This window comes from Molothrus aeneus, chromosome 17 (assembly GCF_037042795.1).
Source record: "Molothrus aeneus isolate 106 chromosome 17, BPBGC_Maene_1.0, whole genome shotgun sequence".
NCBI classification, from domain to species: Eukaryota; Metazoa; Chordata; class Aves; order Passeriformes; family Icteridae; genus Molothrus; species Molothrus aeneus.
In genome coordinates, this window is record NC_089662.1 from 8,916,356 (window position 1) to 8,934,419 (window position 18,064).

An 18,064-nucleotide genomic window follows, 5' to 3' on the forward strand; every position below is an offset into this window, starting at 1 on the left:
AACAGTTGAGTGTTCCCGTAATTAGAGAGTGAGGTTTTGTGGTACTGTTTACTGCCTTTTATAAAACAAAAGGAATCCATTTGCCGAGACTGGTTTACTAAAAAAACCCCACTGGTGATATTGGGGAAGCAGAGAAGTCCAAGTGAAGCCCAGCCCTGTGTTATGATGCAGAAACTGGGGGTCCCAGCAGGATGTGGAGCCTCATTAATGCACACTGATGAAACAATTCCCTATCTTTAGCTGACAGACTGTGTTGCAGTGCCAGGGACTACTAAATACAAGCCCTAAAAGTGACTTGCTGGAGATGACACCCTTGTCACCTCCCAGCCTTTCTTGAGGCATTGCCCCTCAGTCCCTCTAAATATAAAAGGATTAATTATCTTTGCATTGGGGAACATGTCACTGAACAGAGAGAATTTAACTTCACTTTTTACATACAAAGACTTACAACAGCAGTTTTTTAGAATTAAATGAGGGATTTAAATCAAGGAACAGGATAGAGAAATTAAAAGGTTTTGACAAGAAGGCTAATTATCTGTGAAGAGGGAGGAAGTTGTGTGGGAGGCCAGTCCTGGATGATGCTCTTTGCCCTTTGCTGCCCAGCCAGAAGGTGCTCAGAAGATGGAAATATAGCAGAGCACTGGATCTGTTACATCCATTTAACTTGTCAGCCTGTGAAGAGCTGTCAACTGCATGGAAGAGGAAGCTGGGATAAATCATAAAGAGTTTAATTATTAGGTAGTGCCATAAATATTCCCACCAGCCTCCTGGGGATTAAAAAGGTCCTGGTTTTCCTCTTGCAAAAACAACAAGGGAGTTGAGAGTCCAGCCTGGCTGGGTGGTGTCCAGGGAGCAGCGAGTCCCATGGGGTGAAGGGGAATTCAGCAGCACACTGGGGCTCCTGAGCCTTGTCTGAGAGCTCCTGAGGTCACTGGGAGGTTATTTACAAGCAATCAGAAATCAGGAGTGATTTGCTGTTACTGAGAGATGCTAATTCAGCCTCTGGAGGGGATTCATTAGCTGGAATGGCTTTGCTGTGTGTGATGACAGCCCCGTGGGTGCAGTGCCTCTGCTCCAGGGGGGCTCTGGTGCTGGGGGGCAGGAGGAGCCCCAAATAGAATCAGTCTGGCACCAGTGGTTATCTGACTCCACCTGGGCAGTATCTTACTGTGGGGTGAGTGTGACCTTGTTCCCAGGGGTCTGAGGATGAGGGAAGAGATGAGGATCTGCCTCCATGTTTCAGAAGGCTGATTTATTATTTTATTATATATATTATATTAAAACTATACTAAAAGAATAGAGGAAAGGATTTCATCAGAAGGCTGGCTAAGAACTGAAAAAGAAAAGAATGATAACAAAGGCTTGTGTCTCAGACAGAGTCTGAACCAGCTGACTGTGATTGGCCATTACTTAGAAACAACCACATGGGCCAATCACAGATCTACCTGTTGCATTCCACAGCAGCAGATAACCATTGGTTACATTTTGTTCCTGAGGCCTCTCAGCTTCTCAGGAGGAAAAATCCTGAGGAAAGGATTTTTCATAAAAGATGGCTGCGACAGGTGAACAGTCCCAGCTCATCCTGGGGTCTCCCAGATGGCCTTTGAGGGGTGGATCCTGTTCATCTTAGAGGACTTTTTCAGCCTTAGCATCACCATGTTTCCCTCTCCTGAGAGGATATTTCCTTTCCATGTTTTTCCCCAGTGTCATGGCAGGGCTGTGGAGCCCCTCTTGCAGGAGGCAGCCCCACTGGTTGGGAACAGCTCTTATTTAGCATTATTTGTTTGGGACAGCCTAAGACAAGGACAGAAAATCACATGAAGCAAGGAAATACATGGGCAGCGTGGCTGCAAATCATTCTGTTCCTCTTGGCAGAGGAGTTAACTGCTGCAGAAAATTGGGCAATTGGTGGTGCTGCCAGCTGTACAGTGCTTTTGGATGGCCAGGGTGGCAGAGCTAATTTTCAACCCCGCTGGGATGGAGAAAGCTGTGAATTACAGAGGGTGGAAAAGGCCACAATGAAGAGATGAATAGAGGGAAAAACTGTTTTCTTCCCCTGAAATATTTTTTGATATGAAAGAGAGAGTTTTGAGCTAGAAGAGGACCGAGCATCCTGTATTTTGTGAGGGTTTTATTGCTGTTGACATGAAGTAGCCATCACTCATCACTTATAAACTCGTGAGAAAGGAAGAAAAAATAAAGGAAAGCCTTTATTTTCATATTTCCAGCTCCTTCCTGGTGTAGGTGTTTTTCCTGACTGTGGGATCAGCTCATTAATCAGCCACTGCTGCCCTTCCTGTAGGTTATTCACAGGAAGCCTCAAGGAGAACCAGGATGGGTGTGAAACAGGGCTGTCAGGAGGCAGCAGAGCACAGGGGACATCATCTGCCCTGGAGCTGGGACCTGCCAGGGACTCCCAGCTTTTCCTGCCATGTCTGGAGTGTTTGCAGCATTTCCCTTGTCTGATCCAGGCTAGAGCTCCCATTTGAGGGTGGATTTTAGCAGGGGCTTGTGAAAAATGTGTATTTTATGATGGGCTTTTTGCAAATATTAAAATGAATATTATATGTGCTATGTTAGAAAGTTATGCTGTATATTAATTTTTTTAAGTAGTGTGTTAAATATAGTTTTAGGTTATAACATAAGGTTAAAATAGAAACTATGCTATTTAAGATAATATTTTTAAAGAAAGAACTTGCACCAAGATAGCAGCCACAGGACACCTAAATCTTTCAGAGAAAGAGAATTTATTGCTCCATTATCAGGAGAAACGAACTTCTTCCTGCCACACTCAGCCCTGAGACACTGTCAGGATTCAGAGGAAGAAGCTGGCACTGCCCAGACAGAATCCTGTGTTTGAATGGAATTTATGCATCATGTATGAGATGTATGAATATGCAACAGGCTGTTGTTTTTGGGGGTTAATCCTCTGTTAACGTGGGTCCTTTTCGGGTTTATTTTGCCCAGAAAATGTACCCAGACTGCCTGTAACTCTTTGTTCTTATTGTCTCATATTGTCCTAATCTCAATTGTTCAAATTTTTACTACTCTAATTATATTACTATTTTTATAACCATTTTATTACTATTAAACTTTTAAAATTTTAAGAACAAGTGATTGGCATTTTTCACAGGCTCTATCTGGGAGGTGCTCTGGTTCTTGGGACCAGACTGGGGAGATGCCTCTGCCCCCATGGCTGGGTCAGGGAATGCCCTTGTGCCTGGGGCTGGCAATCAGCCCCTGCTCACTCTGTGTCTGTGCCGCCCCAGCTCCAGCCTGGCTCTCTCTGCCTGGCAGGGACTCAGAAATGCTCCTGCCTGCACATAAAACCCCGCTCCACTTGGCTCTTGGAAACGGAAAGGAAGCAGAAAACACCTGTGAAGCAGGGAGTGAGGCTGTCAGCACTGGTTTGTGTGAGTGTGAACCCTCTCAGTGCACTGAGGGGACAGAGCTGGGCTGCTTTGTTTAATGCCTGCCAGGCTCTTTAGGAGAGGAAGTAGCACAAATGTAATTATTCCAGCAGGATGGTGGCTTCTGCAAGGCTGAAATTCCCCTGATGCAAAGACTGTGGGGAGAGGGGAAGGCCCAACAGTGTGAAGGTGAGGGACAGCCCATTGCATTAATGAGCCCCAAAACACTGAAGGAATGAGCTTTGAAGTGATGTCTGAACTATTCCTGTGCCTTTTTGGCCCAAGAGCAGCCTCTGATGGAAGCCCAGCTGGAAAGGAGGATGCCTGAGGACTTTCTGCAGCAGAAACATCCCAGGCTTGGGTTGCTATGGGGGTGGAGGCGGTGTTTGGTCCTCTGGAGCCTTTCCTGCCCCAATTCCAAGTGAGATTATTCCCAGGCTTGTGGCAGCCCTGAGCTACGGTTTGGGGAAAGAAAAAGCGTTGGGTGGGAGAGGATGAAGCTTGGACATCACTAACAGAAAAGTTCCCTTGCTTTTGTAGACACAGAGTATTTGTTTTGTAAGACATCTAATCTGGTCTTAGGAACATCAAATATTCATGAAGGTGCCCTCTCTCTCAATGCCCTGTTTTTCTGCTCAGTTACCTGGAATGTGAGTTAAACCTTGCTCCAAGTCCAGCCTGACTGTGCCACTGTTTGTGATGCAGGTCTGAAAAGGCTTTGCTGCTGTTTTCCATGCATGAAAAGAAAAAGCAGTGCACAAAGGCTCCTCACTATTCACTCCTGCAGGAATTGCACAGTTGTGGCTCATGCCTTGCCATTTCCAGCCTCTCCATCACAAGCTGTCCCTGGGGGCTGGTGACTCCTCCTGGGCAGCAAAACCTCAGTGGAGATGGGAAGCACATGGGGTGATCTGTCCCACACGAGGACCCTTTCCTCCAGAGGCATCAGGAATGAAGAGTCAGGTGGGAAAAGAAAGTCCTTAAAACACTGAAAAAATAAAAGCAAAGCCCAGCAGTCACCATCCACCAGCTCAGGAGGATGCTCTGCTTCACCCCAGTGCCTCCAGCACCGAGGGCTTTTTTATTTAACCCCCCAACACTTTGCTTTTTCCTTTTGCAGTGAGATGAGCTGTTTACAAAGAAAATAAATGTGATGTTTAAAAATACAGCAGGATGGATGTGCTTGGAAGCAGGTGGAGGCAAATATGAGCTCTGAAGTGTCCTTCCCTGAGTGCCTGCAGCACATTTCCCTCTGGTGCAGAGCCCTGCTGGCTCCCAGCTCCTCAGGACAGGCTGTGGTTAGTGCTGGAGCAGGGTAAAAGGTTTCTGCTTATCTTGGGTTTGTTATTTCAAAAGGAAGACAGAATAAATACCAGGCAACAAAGCTTTTACCTCTTTGCCCATTGTGTAATACCCTTGTGATTAATAGAGAGTGACCTCAGCTCTCCAGAGAAGTTGGAATTAAAGCCAGGTGAATAATAGATTGTTTTTCTGCCTTTGTGGGTGGCTCCAGGAGAATCAAGTACTAATTTAATTTGGGCTTAATTTACAAAGATAATTTTTGTTAAGTTTAGGTTGTTTTTTTTCTGCTGTAATATGAAAGAGTAATGCCAGCAAGGTGATGGCTTCAAAAAGCCACAGCCTTGTGTCCATTATAAACCCCCTGGATGCAGAAGTGCACATCTGATTTTGGCAGGGTGTTTGGGACACTTGCTGGGAGAATGTTGTTTTATTGAAATACCTAATTTCTTGAAGGGGAGTTTAAAGGACAGATCATGGAATCCTGGAATGGTTTGGGTTGGAAAGGAAAGCTCATCTCATTCCACCCCTGCCATGGGCAGGCACAACTTCCACTGGACCAGGTTGCTCCAAGCCCCATCCAATGTGACCCTGAACACTTCCAGGGCTGGAGCAACTTCAGCTTCTCTGGGCACCCTGTGCCAGGGCCTGACCACCCTCACAGGGAAGAATTTCTCCCTAATACCCAATCTAAACCTGCTCTTTCTCAATTCCTGCACTGGCTGGGGCTTTGCAGGACTCTGCTCTCCTCCCCTTTGGGGTAACCACCAGCATTCCAGAGCTGGTTCAACACCTTTTCCTCCAAAATGCTGGAAAGCCAAGCCCTGCACTCACAGAATCCTTTGGCAGCAACCCAACCTTCAGGTTTTGTGTCATCATTTCCTCACAGAAGGTAAAAGCCAGAAGACAGAATGGGATTTGGGATTTTTGCTCCATATTTAAGTTGTGTCTCCAAGTTCCTCTGGAGCATGATAAACCTTTCTGCTGGATTTCTGGGTCCAGACCTTCTACCATTAGTGTCAGCTTTTAGTACCTGGCACCAAAAGTCTTGCTGCAGGATTTAAAAGTATAGTGGAAACAATTTTGTTGCAGGCATGTTATTAAAGACTGAATGATGTCAGAAAATGTGTTGAAAGCAGTGTGAGTAGTTTAATTTAGGTGTAAATATTAAACTGTCAGGGGCAAGTATATGAGAAAAACAATCCCTGAATGGTATAAGGAGGGATAGGTAAACATCACATTTCAATAAATTCACTTATAAGGATTCTGCCAAATTTAATTCAGACCTTACATTTAGGTATATGAGGAAATAATTGCTACCAGTCAGCATAAAGGAAATGGTTTTTTTTCCCCTTTTTGCTCCTGAGTTTTCAGAAGTGACTTGGGAGTTGCTTTTATCCAGTTTGCTTTACTGGCTGCTGGACACAAGGGAGAGGCAAGTGGGTTTGGGGCTGTGCTGCTGCACCAAACACACAAATTTTCCCCTCCCTATACATTCAAACTCAGCCTGGCTGCTTTGGAGCACGTAGTAAAAAGTAATTGTGCAGTGCCCTGTACCTTTGAGCAGCTAATGGGGGTCAAAGATCCTGAAGAGGAAGAAGAAGGTCTCAGGAGAGGGGTGGGACCAGGGGAGTTTGTTGCATGCAAGCCCCAGATTTGGGAAGAGCTTCACTGCAGGAACATCAGTTCCCAAAGAAGCACTTGAGGCTCAGATCCCTGAAATCTAAAGCCAGGCACTTAAAAGCCAGTGAACCGTGGAGTTCCTGAGTTCTCCTGCAAGGGTAATTTCTACCATCAATTTTAAAAGCAAATCTAAGGGATGTCAGAGAAATGAAACACCCAGAGATGGGCAATGGCTCAGCTTTACCCTGAGCATCTCCTGTGCAGCTCAAGCTGCCCAGGTGTGACACAAGCTGAGGTGAAACTCCTTCTTTACTGATGGGGCCTTTGTCTGGCCATTTGGGTCATTAAAGTGGGGTTTGCTTCATGTTTAGCAATCTGAAATTTTCCCCATCTCCTGCAAAGAGCTGCAAACATTTATTCATTCCTGGGCTTTGACCTAATTCCTGGCCATAAATATTAAATTTCTGCGAGGGACCAGAGAAGAGATGATAAAGCAGAAGCCCCAGTCAAATGGCACAGATGTGAAACAGCCTTTAATTGACTTGCTTTTGTCAAACATAATTAAGTCCTACATTTCATTGCAGTCCTTGGCTCACAGTCAGGTCTCGAGAAGTCTTTGGTGATAAAGGATTATTCTGGCTTCAAATGAGACTGATGAATTCTTGCAACCACTCGCACAGGAGGCACAACATTTTCTGTTGTATTGGCTGAAAGTAAAGCTGAGAGGCACTGCCAAAACCTGGTTTCTGATTACAATGAAGTGCCAAGATGTCACTCCTCCTTCTGTGCATCTTGCTTGTGTATTCCTTCCACTCGTGTGAGCATCACTTGCTTCACAGTTTGTCAGCTCTGGGTGGGCTCAGCTGCCCACCCTTCCTGTCAGAGTTTGCCTGTACTTGCTTAAGTACATACTTAAATCTCCTATATATATATATATATATATATATATATAAAATTCCTAATTTTTAAATTTTAAATCTTTTTGTCCTGGGTGAGGATGGACTTCAACACTTACCCAAGTGGCCCCAGGGCCCAGTGCTGTGTCTGCAGAGCTCCTGCCAGTGTGCCTGACACGTTTTGTGGGAACAAAAGTAACAGGAATTTCAAGTCCTTTGTACTGCTCATTGTCCTCCAGAACCAAGCAGCACCTTTTCCCTGTAGAGAAAAAAAAAATTGTGATAAAATGAAGGAGCTGGATCAATGGTTTGAATGGCAAAGCCCAAGCCAGTCTGCATTAAGCTCTGTTAGCTGTGAAGTTGGGTCCTTCTGCAGCCACCCAGGAAAGCTCGTGGTGAGGAGTGTGGGGAGCATTTGAGGCACCTTTGTTAGGACAACCAGGGAGATGCAGATGTGAAGCCTCCTGTAAGGTTTTCATTCCTCCTTGCAGAGGAAAAGGACTTGAAACCCTTCCCTTGCCTTGCTGTCTTTGTATCTGCTGCATTATTGAATCTCACCTTCGCTCGCTGCGTTTCTGATGTGCTGAAAGGAAATGAAATCTCTGCTGTGCTATTGTTGCTCCCTGCTCAGATAAATAATGTTCTGCTGAATTCAGGGAATTGCATCCTGGCTTTTGCCTGCCACAGGCACAGCTCTGGGGAAGCATGGCTCTGACAGGTGGGAAGAGCTCAGAAGTGTTGCAGAGAAATCTTTAAATCCACACTTTTGAAGCTGGATCCTTTAATATCTAGGCAAAGCTTCTGGGTGTTTTGGATGAGAGTAACTCCAGGAATTGTCACCTTCCTGAAATACAACAGAAAAAGCTGAGTTTTGATTCAGTTTTAACAGAGATACTTTGTCTTGTTTGTTTTTTTTTTACCTGCTGGGAAAAAAGGGAAAAAAAAACGGGGAAAAAAACCTTTTCTGAAGGAAATATGTGTTCAATCTCAGATTCACTGGACAGAGAGAGTCTTGGGGTTTCACACAGCTCAAAGCACAGCTCAGCTGCTCTGAAAGCAGAGGTATCACTGTGGTATGAAAGTTCCTATAGGACAGTTCTCCTTATCCCCAGAATGAAGCCAACAGAGAGAGGCAAATGTGAGCTGAGCTTTCCAACCTGCTGCTCACCAGGAATGATGCTCAAAGTCCAGCAGCTCTGGGAGATGCCTGATACATGAGAGGAGGGATGGGAGGAGGGACAGGGAGATCTGGGGAGACCTTTAGAGGTACTGAAGGTCAGGAGGGAGCTCAGGGGGTGTCTGCCCTGAGCTGAGCCTGGGAGAACTCGAGGATGGAGGGCAGGGAGGTTGGTTTGCTTTGGTTTTGGTCTGGTTGCTGCAGACCCTGCCTGGTGGTGCCTGCACTGCAGTGGCCACGTGCCCTCTGGAGAGGCCATGCAGGACACCTGGCACGGTGGCTCTCTGCAGTTTTTTCCTTTGCCCAGTGTCTGTAGCTTTTCTATTTTTGGACAATTTGGGACACCATTCTCCCAGGCCCCTGCTAAGATGTGAGAGCAGGTCCAGGTGACCAAGCCTCCCTGTGATCTCTGTTTCAAGCCTGCCCTCCTGCTGGTTGGCTGCTGACACTCAGGTCCTTTGAAGGGTGCCAAGAAGTTGGGTTTTTCTTGTGCTGACTCTTTCTTCTCCTGCTGCAAAGGGCTGTTTCATGCTCTTTTGAGTTGTCTTTGCTGCTTCTCGGTTGCCCACAACCTCCTGACACTCAAGAAACTTTAGAAAAGGATGAGTCTAATTCACTTTTTAATTAACTGAAGAAAAAATAATATATCCTTTGGAGAGAGAATGTTATTTTCCATCAAGATTTTCCTGATTCAGATTTAATTTCTGCCCAGAGGGAAATCTGAAGTGGCTTAATACAAGCAGATAGGAAACCTGGAGAGATTCAGCTCCAGCAAATAACTCCTTACTCAGAAATGTGATCAGAAATGCTGGGAAGACGAAAAAATCTGGGAATCACCTGACTGGGAAGGGAGATTTCCATCTTCAGGAGCAGGGAGTGCTTTTATCTGTAGCTCTGTAAGACCTCTTGCTTCACACTGGGGGAGTGAGAATGTGTGTGGAAGTGTTTGCTAATGAACCCTGGGGATGTGGGAGAGGCATCCTTCTCCCAAGGAGATGCTGCCTCTTGCAGCAGGGTGGGCTCTGCAGCTCCTGCTAGCAACCTGCAAGAAAAAAACCCTGCTATCATCCCCAAGGGTGGCTTTTGCTGGAAGTCTCGTGCAGCCAGTAATTAAAACACTGCGAGGCTTTCTCATAATGAGCTAATAATTTTCTAACATGGAAGATATTTTGACCAAAGGAAACCTGGAGCCTGTTCTGGACTTGGTTGCTGGACAAGAGTTTTGTGGTTGCTTAGGAACTGGTGGTCAATGCTTGATTATGTCCAATATGGGCTGACAAAGGGCATTTTCATCAATATCATCATTATTTACAGCCATACGGTCCTACAGCAGCTTCCATAAGGCTGCCTCTCCAACCTGGAATTGTTGGAAAGCTAAAATATGAACAGAAAAGGGTGAATAAATTTGGAAATTTTTATGTAGAGATCGACATGTGGACAGACCCCTGGAATTTGTTATAAAGAGAGATTGGCTTTGCCTTGAGGGACATCCAGATCCAGGAGCCAGGTCAGAGAAGATATTCCAAAAAAACTCCAAAAAGGAGTAATTTGTAAAAGAAGCTGATTAGCAAATGATGTGTATCAGGAGTGATGAAGCTCAGCCTGCTGATGAGGGCCAAGAGCTTAAGTCTGTGGCTATCAAGAGTAAGCACAAAAATTTTAAATATCATTAAACAGGAAAAAAAAAATAGTGCCAGCTGGTGTGTTCATCACTGGGTGACACAGTTCAGTCAGCACAGTAAGATCTGGTCAGTATTTCTTTGTGGCATTTGGAAAGACAGAATGATGTGCTTTATCTCTGTAATGGGAGATCAAATCGTTCCTGTTCCATCTCTAATCAACAGTGTAGTAAATGATATCTGCCTTGTCAGGGGGTACACTTAGAAATCAGTGTCCATATCACTCATGTCTGAGTGGCTCAGAAGACTGAGGTCTGCAGATGTTTGTTTTTAATCAACACCAGAAAAGTTGGGCAAGAGCTGGTTTATATTTTCAGAAGGCTATCCTCATGTCCCAGATAACTGCAAGCCAGTAATCCTGGGCTAAATAATGATATAGGTGAAAGGGAATTCAAATGAGAAAGAATTAAAGGCTGGGGATAAAACTAATGGATTTATGAAACACAGATCCACAGACATCTGAATTCATTAGCTTAGTCATGGTTATTAGGTAGCTCTAATATTCCTGGGGTTTTACAAAGGGTTTGACATTGTTTCACATGGAATTTGGATTAAACCACCCGAGGGGGAACAGAGAATCACGGGTGGGAGCAGGGAGCTGCAGGGATGGGGGATCCTTACCCCACAGTGGGAGCTTTGCTGGGGGAGTGGCACTGATGGGGGCTCAGCCTCCATCAGCTCTAGCACTGCCTCTTTAGGACAGAAAACCTATTGCTGTGCTATTTGTTAGAGAACCAAGCTTTTTTTTTTTCATTGCAATGTAATAATTACGGGTGAGGACACAATCCAATAGAAAAGAACGTTTTTTAAATGAAAAAAAGATCATTTAAAGATAGTGATAGAATCTACCCAAGTAGCTGTGCTCCATCCAGGAAGGCACTTGGATAAATTCTCAGCATTTGACTTAGCCCAGATGTCACAGGGGCTGTGTCCAGAGGGACTTTCTTTACAGTGCTTACAGCAACAGTGTCTTCCAAAGCCAAGGCACGGGATCTTTTTGTCTTCCCCAGGATGCTGAGGGCTCCACAGGAACAAGAGGGTCCCAGTTTTGAGCTGTACCTCCCTGTGCCATTCCCCTCCTTAGGGACTGCTCCCAGCTGTGGGTGACTGGAAGCAGGGAGTGATGCTGCCCAAACCTGGCTCTTCCTCCCTGTTAGCCGTGATACCCCAGGAGAAACACAAATTCAGCCCCAAACAGGCCCCAAGCTGTCCATTCTTCTCATGTTTCAGGTTTCTAACTGGACTGGAAGAGACCCAGTGGCTGCGAGAATCAGCCAGGAGCTGCTTTGGCATCTGCTGCCCTCAGGGCACAGCCTGTGCCACCCCTCCAGGGTGAGGAATGCATCTCCACCTGCATCCAGTGCTGCCACTTGGGTCTCCCAGGCTGAGTCATCCCTGCTGGACTCTGTGGGTGGCTTCTGCCACGCTGAAGGGGCTCAGCCTGTGGTGTTTTCAGGGTCCCCAAGATGAAGGAGGAATTGAGAATCTCACTCCATGTTCTTAGAAGGCTGATTTATTATTTTATGGTATTATATTACATTACATTATATCTTTATATTATATTAATCATATCATATCATATTACATTATATTATATTGCTATACTAAAGAATAGAGAAAGGATACAGAAGGTTTAACAAGATACTAATTAAAACTTGTGACTCTCTCTTCCAGAGCCCCAACACAGCTGGCTGTGATTGGTCATTAAGTTAAAACAATTCACATAAAACCAACCAAACAACCACTTTGGATAAACAATTGGATAAACAATCTCCAACCACATTCCAAAGCAGCAAAACACAGGAGAAGCAAGCAGATAATTGTTGTTTTCATTTTTCTCTGAGGCCTCTCAGCTTCCCAGGAGAGGAAATCCTGGCAAAGGGATTTTTCAGAAAATATGACAGTGACACTCAGCCCCCAGAGCAAACCTCTCTGACTGGGCTGTGCCTGTCCACAGGGAGCATGCAGCCCCCACCACTCCAACATCCCATGGTACAAGGGCAATAAAGATGTGCCTGCTGTCCAGTGTGCTTTGGTGACAGTCACAGAAGTGACTGTCACAGACAGTCACCAAACCTTGTCTGGGTTTTTTTTTGGCTGTCCCTAGAGGGATCCCAAGTGTAGAGATGGGGAGAACAAGATAAAGTGAGGAAGGTCACACCAGGGCTGGGATGAAGACTTTGACACCTCTGGGTGTGCAAACAAATGCTTGTGACATTTATGTGGACTTCCAGTGTTTTTGTTTAATTTTTCAAGTTAAAGAGTGTTCTAGGCTAACACAAAATTGTTATTTGGCTTATCTTCCCCCTGGTTTCACATGTGAGATGTGATTTCAGGTTAAAAGCTGTTTTTGCAGTGGCCTGGTGATATTAGGGGTGAATTGATGCACAAGTGCTTTAAAGTCACCTCTTCCAGGACATAAACAAGGGATATTTTAATCCACAGAAGCCAATGTTTTTAATGCCTCAGTGCTCTCTCTCAAGAACATATTGCAAAGTAAAAGGAAACTTGGTTTAGTGAATTTCTCTGGCCAAGTGGAAAATATTATAAATCTTTGTGCTTTCAAGTTGTTCTCCCTAATTTTTGGCATTGCAGGAGTGAAATGGCTGCAACCAAAGTGTGAGGACACAGCTCCCAGCACTTTCACAGCAGCATCCAGAAGCCCATTCCCAGACCGTGGCAGATGCTCCACAGGCACTAACTGGACATCAGGACATGCCTCAAAGCTTGCATTAAAGGAAGAGGAGTGGGGGAGCATGAGGATTGAGGGGTCAGCCATTAATTTCATCAGTGCTATTGAACATCATCTTATCCCATTGGGTTTGGGAAGCTTTTATGTCGAATTTGGAGTAAACGCAGATTAGGAGGTGGAGGGTTTTTTTCCACTAGGATTTTGGTGTTGAAAAAAGCTGCTGCAGAAAAGCTGGGGATTGTGGTCTGGGAGCATGACACAGGAAGCAAAGTCCTGTTTGGGGGTCAGGGTTTCTTCACACAAAACATCAGGAAGCTTTGGAAGCCCTGGGTGAGCTGCTGGTGTGGTCTGCACAGAGAGCATAGCCTCACACAGCTAATGAGCTCCAGGGCAGCTCTCCTGCCTTTGATTTGAGGTTTTTCTCCAAGCAGGGATGGTAAATTGTAGGCAGAAATAATTTCTGCCAAGGATCTAACGATGCTTCAAGTTCCTGCAACCTTTCAGATAAACAGGGTGGAACAGTACAGAGAATTTTATAAGGAATCTCTAAAAATGTGCCGTGAACATAATGAAGCAAAATTGATCTGTTGTTTTCTCTCAGGAAACAAATGCTGCACAAGGAAGCAAAAAGAAGATGGGCCAGAAAAATACAGCTGTACTGTCAAAATGGGTCAGTCCTTGGACAGCAGCTGTCCTCAGACATGAATGTTTTCACATTTAAAAACGAAGAAAATTTAGGAGCTGTATTTTAAAAGAAGAAGATTTAGGAGCTCAACATGCAAGGATGAAATCACCAAACAACTCTTTCAAGTATTCAGCCCAAAGCCACATAAATTCAGGACCTGAAGTGCAGCCTTAAGACAGAGTGCTGGCCTTGCTGAGAGACAGGGATTTGGGAGAGGAGCTTGAGTCTGTGATCCAGGTCTGGGTGAGATTCATTTACACATAAAGGACAAAATAGGGCTTAGCCAGGGAAAAACCCATGAGCAAATTTCCAGTGCATGGTGCCCTTGAGGAGATGGATGGTGAACAGAGCAGGAGCAGCCACTGCTCAGCTGAGCTGGGAAAAGCTCAGACATGTCCTCAGCAGGGCTCAGAGTGACATGTGGTCCTGGAGAAATGATTTTGGAAACATCCACCCTGTCTGAGTGCCTTGGTGGAGTCCCAGGTAAATCAGTGCCACAGCTCTGCTCTTCTCCAGGTGCAGGTGGGCTCCAGGACAGCCCTCAGGGGTGAGCCAGAGCCACCAGTGGGTTCATTCTGGGCTCCCAGACTGCACCTGGGGCAATCCCAGAATCCCAGAATGGTTTGGGTTGGGAGGGATGCCCCTGAGGTTTTCCTGTGTCTGCAGATTGTTTACCTGCTCCAGTCTCACCCCAGTAGCAGGGAACAGGCTCCTTTTGGCATCTGCACCTTCTGAAGATGCTGCTCAGAGCTGGGGAGGAGCAGCTCCTGCTCCTGGCACTGAGCCACAGCCTGAGGGATGACCTGAGAACTGATAAATAGAATTTCCTAAATGACTTCCTAAAAGCTTTCCCATGCTTTTAAGACATACCCCATCATCTGAGGCTGTGATGAGGCTGGTGCTTTAATGTACCCACTGTGTAAGCTCAGCAGGGGCAAAGTGATTTCCGGGGGTGGAAAAGGTCCCTGTGTCATTCCTGGGCTGGGAGGAAGAGGATGGTGCTGGCAGACCTGCACAGAGGAGTGGGGGAACATTCCTGCCCAAAGCAGCTGATGAACCACAGCCAGGTTTGGAGAAGCCTGGCAAGGGTAAGAAACTGGAATTCTCTGCTGTGGATGTTTATGGCAGCGCCAGCAGGGCTCACATTTATGGCAGCACGAATTCACTGCTGGGTTCTGATGCTGCCATAAACATTTCCAGCTCTCCCAGATTCGGGCTGGCTCTCCAGAGCCCTGTGCATGGCATGGCCAGAGCTGTGCTCCAGGTGCAGGCATCCACGTCCCAGGGACTGAAGGAACAGCACTTCCCTCCAGCTTCAGGGGCTGCACGTGCTTCATCCTCCTTCATTAGGTTTGGCCACATCTCCTTGTTAAGGAACAAAAAACCCAACAGCCCCTGGCTAACCAGGAAATGATTTTTCAGTCTTTTCCTTGAGGACGGCAGCTGCACATGATGTTTCTTAGAATAAAAGCAAATCTTTTTCCTTTCTTTCTTTCTTCCCTTTACCTAGAAATTTTCCTCCACGTCATCTGGTTGCCAGAGGTGACATTTTCTGCAGCTGAGGTGCCTGATGTCATGGCAGGAGGCTGTGGAGGACACTGAGTGTTTCTGTTTCACGTTTCTTCTGTTTATTTCCCATCAAGGTCACCGTGTCTCTTAGCCAGGGTTTGGCCCTGACTTTAGATAGAGCTTTCAAGAAAATGTTAGCTGCATCTTTACTTTCTGGGAAAAATGGCTGTACAAAGTCAACTGAAACTGCCTGAAAATTTGGATGAAATTAATCTAGGATTGAGCTAGGAATTAAAAAGGGATATGAAAGTTTGCTCTGAACTTGTGATCTTTGTTCTCTTTGGATCCTTGTGCTGTGTGTGCCTTCAGGGAAATCAGTGCACATAACTGAACTGAATCCTCTGGGGAAGGAAAGGAAAAGAAACTAAAAGCTTTTTGCAAAAAAATATTCATCAAGCAAAACTTTTAAGCCTAGTACATTTCCATCTTGGAAATAAATGCCTCCTACAGACCCCCAAACCACCAAGGTTTACTGCAGCTTTATGTGGAAAGCACCTGGGTACAGTGGTGAAGCTCCTTAGAAAATATGTAAAGGATTTGTGCAGGCAAAACCTGTGCCAGAGCCTCCCCACCCTCACAGGGAAGAATTCCTTCCCAAAATCCATCTAACCCTGGCCCCTGGCAGTGTGAAGCCATTCATTCCCTGTGTCTGTCACTCCATGTCCCTGTCCCAAATCCCTCTCCAGCTCTCCTGGAGCCCCTTTAGGCTCTGGAAGGGGCTCTGAGCTCTCCCCAGAGCCTTCTCTTCCCCAGGCTGGACACCCCCAGCTCTCATTCTGTCTCAGAGCAGGAGGCTCCAGCACTCTGAGCATCCTTGGGCTTCCTCTGGACTCTCTTCAGCAGCTCCAAGCATCCAAAGAGAATATTTGGGTGCTGGTCCCTGTGGTGAGTGGGGAAGGACTGAAGGTATCAAATTCTTCCCTTGACATATTGAAGATTGTTTTCCTCTGAAAATTTGGCATGACTTGCACTTGTCAGTGCCTGTCAGGAAGATCTTTTGCATTTCCCATCCCCTGGAGTAGAGGCTGCCTATCAAGTGTCTCTTCACCACAGTTTAATGTTTCTGGTAAAGCTACTAATTTGATTTTTAGATTTTGTCTGGGCAGAATTAGCACATATCACACATTGGAGCTGCCAGTTAAGGGAAAAGCCAAGGAATGGTCAGGGGAATGAAAGAAGTTTTCCCTCCTGGGGCTACAGCAGCAGACAAAGCCCAGATGGTGAAAGCCCATGTGATCCTTCTGTGCCCATCACAGGGATGACAGTGACAGGGGTGGTGATGAGCAGGGTGGGTTCTGCCCCAGTTAGGGGTGAATGTTTGCAGGGTGAGGGTGTCACTGCCTGGGCTGGGCTGTCCCTGCCCTTGGTGGCAGCTGGAGAGCATCAGCTGCTGTGGAAATGGAATGATGGGGTGGGGCTGGGACTGACCCTCTGTGCCATGCCTGGGGCACAGGGGAGGTGACAGGGGCAGGCACCTGGTGCCCTCCTGCCATGCTGGTGCTGGAGGAGGCTGGTGGGAGTTTAAATCCCTCAGGGAACACTGGCACCAAAAAGGGATCCTTTTTCTGCTGGTATTTACTGATGACATCCCCATTTCTCCTTCTTCCTTTTATCTAATAAATGCCATCTCTCCCACAGGCAGATGTCTCAGCCAAAACATTAAGATGCAGAATTAAGTCAAAGACTAAAAGCAAAAAACCAGCCCAGAGAGGCACATCTGTGGCACTGCTAACCCTTGCAATGTTCCAGCTTCAAGGGAAGACCATCAGGGTGATTTGCCAGGGAGATTCACAGCTCAGTGTGACTCCCAGAACCCGCTGATGGTGCAGGGGCGGTGCTCCCTGCCATGTCCTTGCTCTGGGCAGGGTCACTGACCATGTCTGCAGAGGAGCACAGCGGGAGTTCGCAGGATGCTGAGCACAAATCTCCTCTCCCACCACAGCTGCTCCCTCAATGTTCACTCCAACACCTGCAGACCTGCAAGGGAGCACGTGGTGTCTGTCACAGACTGGGAATGTCACAGGGAGGGCACTGGAGAGCAGCTCTGGGGCTTTGCAGGTGCTGTGGGAAGACCCACTCAAGGAGAGCTCAGACCCCACTCACTTTCCACTGGAGAAGTTCCCGTGAGTTCAGGTGTCCTCTCTCTGTCCCAGGTGTGAAAAAGCCCAGAGTGTTTTCCCTGGGATGGAAGAGCTGAGCAGACAGTGAGAACAAAGCCAAATGCTGCATGCCAGCATTTCTATCTTGTGTTTCTAAATACCCCACCAGGATCACAGGATTTTTTTCTCACTTGTGAATTTTATGGGAGGAAAAGAAAAGCCTAATAGAAGGCAGAATGAACTCCATGTTTTCTGCTTCAGCATCACCTGCTGGTTCCAATGGGAATTTACAAACTCGTGGAAGAGCTGGGGAGGTGTTGGGCAGGAGGTGCCAACCAGCCCATTTTGCTTTGGGATTTGAAGATTTGGGATGCTTGCGTGTTTCTCTGGAATGGTTCACAACCTGAAAGCTTCAGAGAAGAAAACGAAGGCAGAGAGGGCAGTAACCAGAAAGCAGCTTGTTAAATCATTAAATTTTACTGTCATGTTCTGAGCTTCACAATGAGGAGACAATAAAAGGCATCCTTGGGCATAATTTACCAACCACCCTTGGTGACTGTGGCCCTGAACTGCTTTAATTTCTACTTCAAAGTTAGTAGAAAGCAACTCCAAGCATATTGCAAAATCTGATTCACCTTGTCTGAAAGATCAAAGCCTGCAGGAAAGCACAAATTAAACCTCCAAAAATATAATTTCCCCTCAGAATTATTAAAAATGCCATTTCCATTCTTCTTCCTTTTCTTCAGTCCTCATGCAGATGTTCTTGAGACCAATGGATAGCATGAGATGATGCCCCAGCTTGTAGGGTGACCTTAAATACAGCTAAAATCTCAAGAGAGGTTTATAATTTTTGGAATTTTAAAATTCTTATTCCAAGAACAGAGTTTTTGAGAACTCTGGAAGAAGACTTTTTTGCTCTCGGGTCTGTTCTCTCA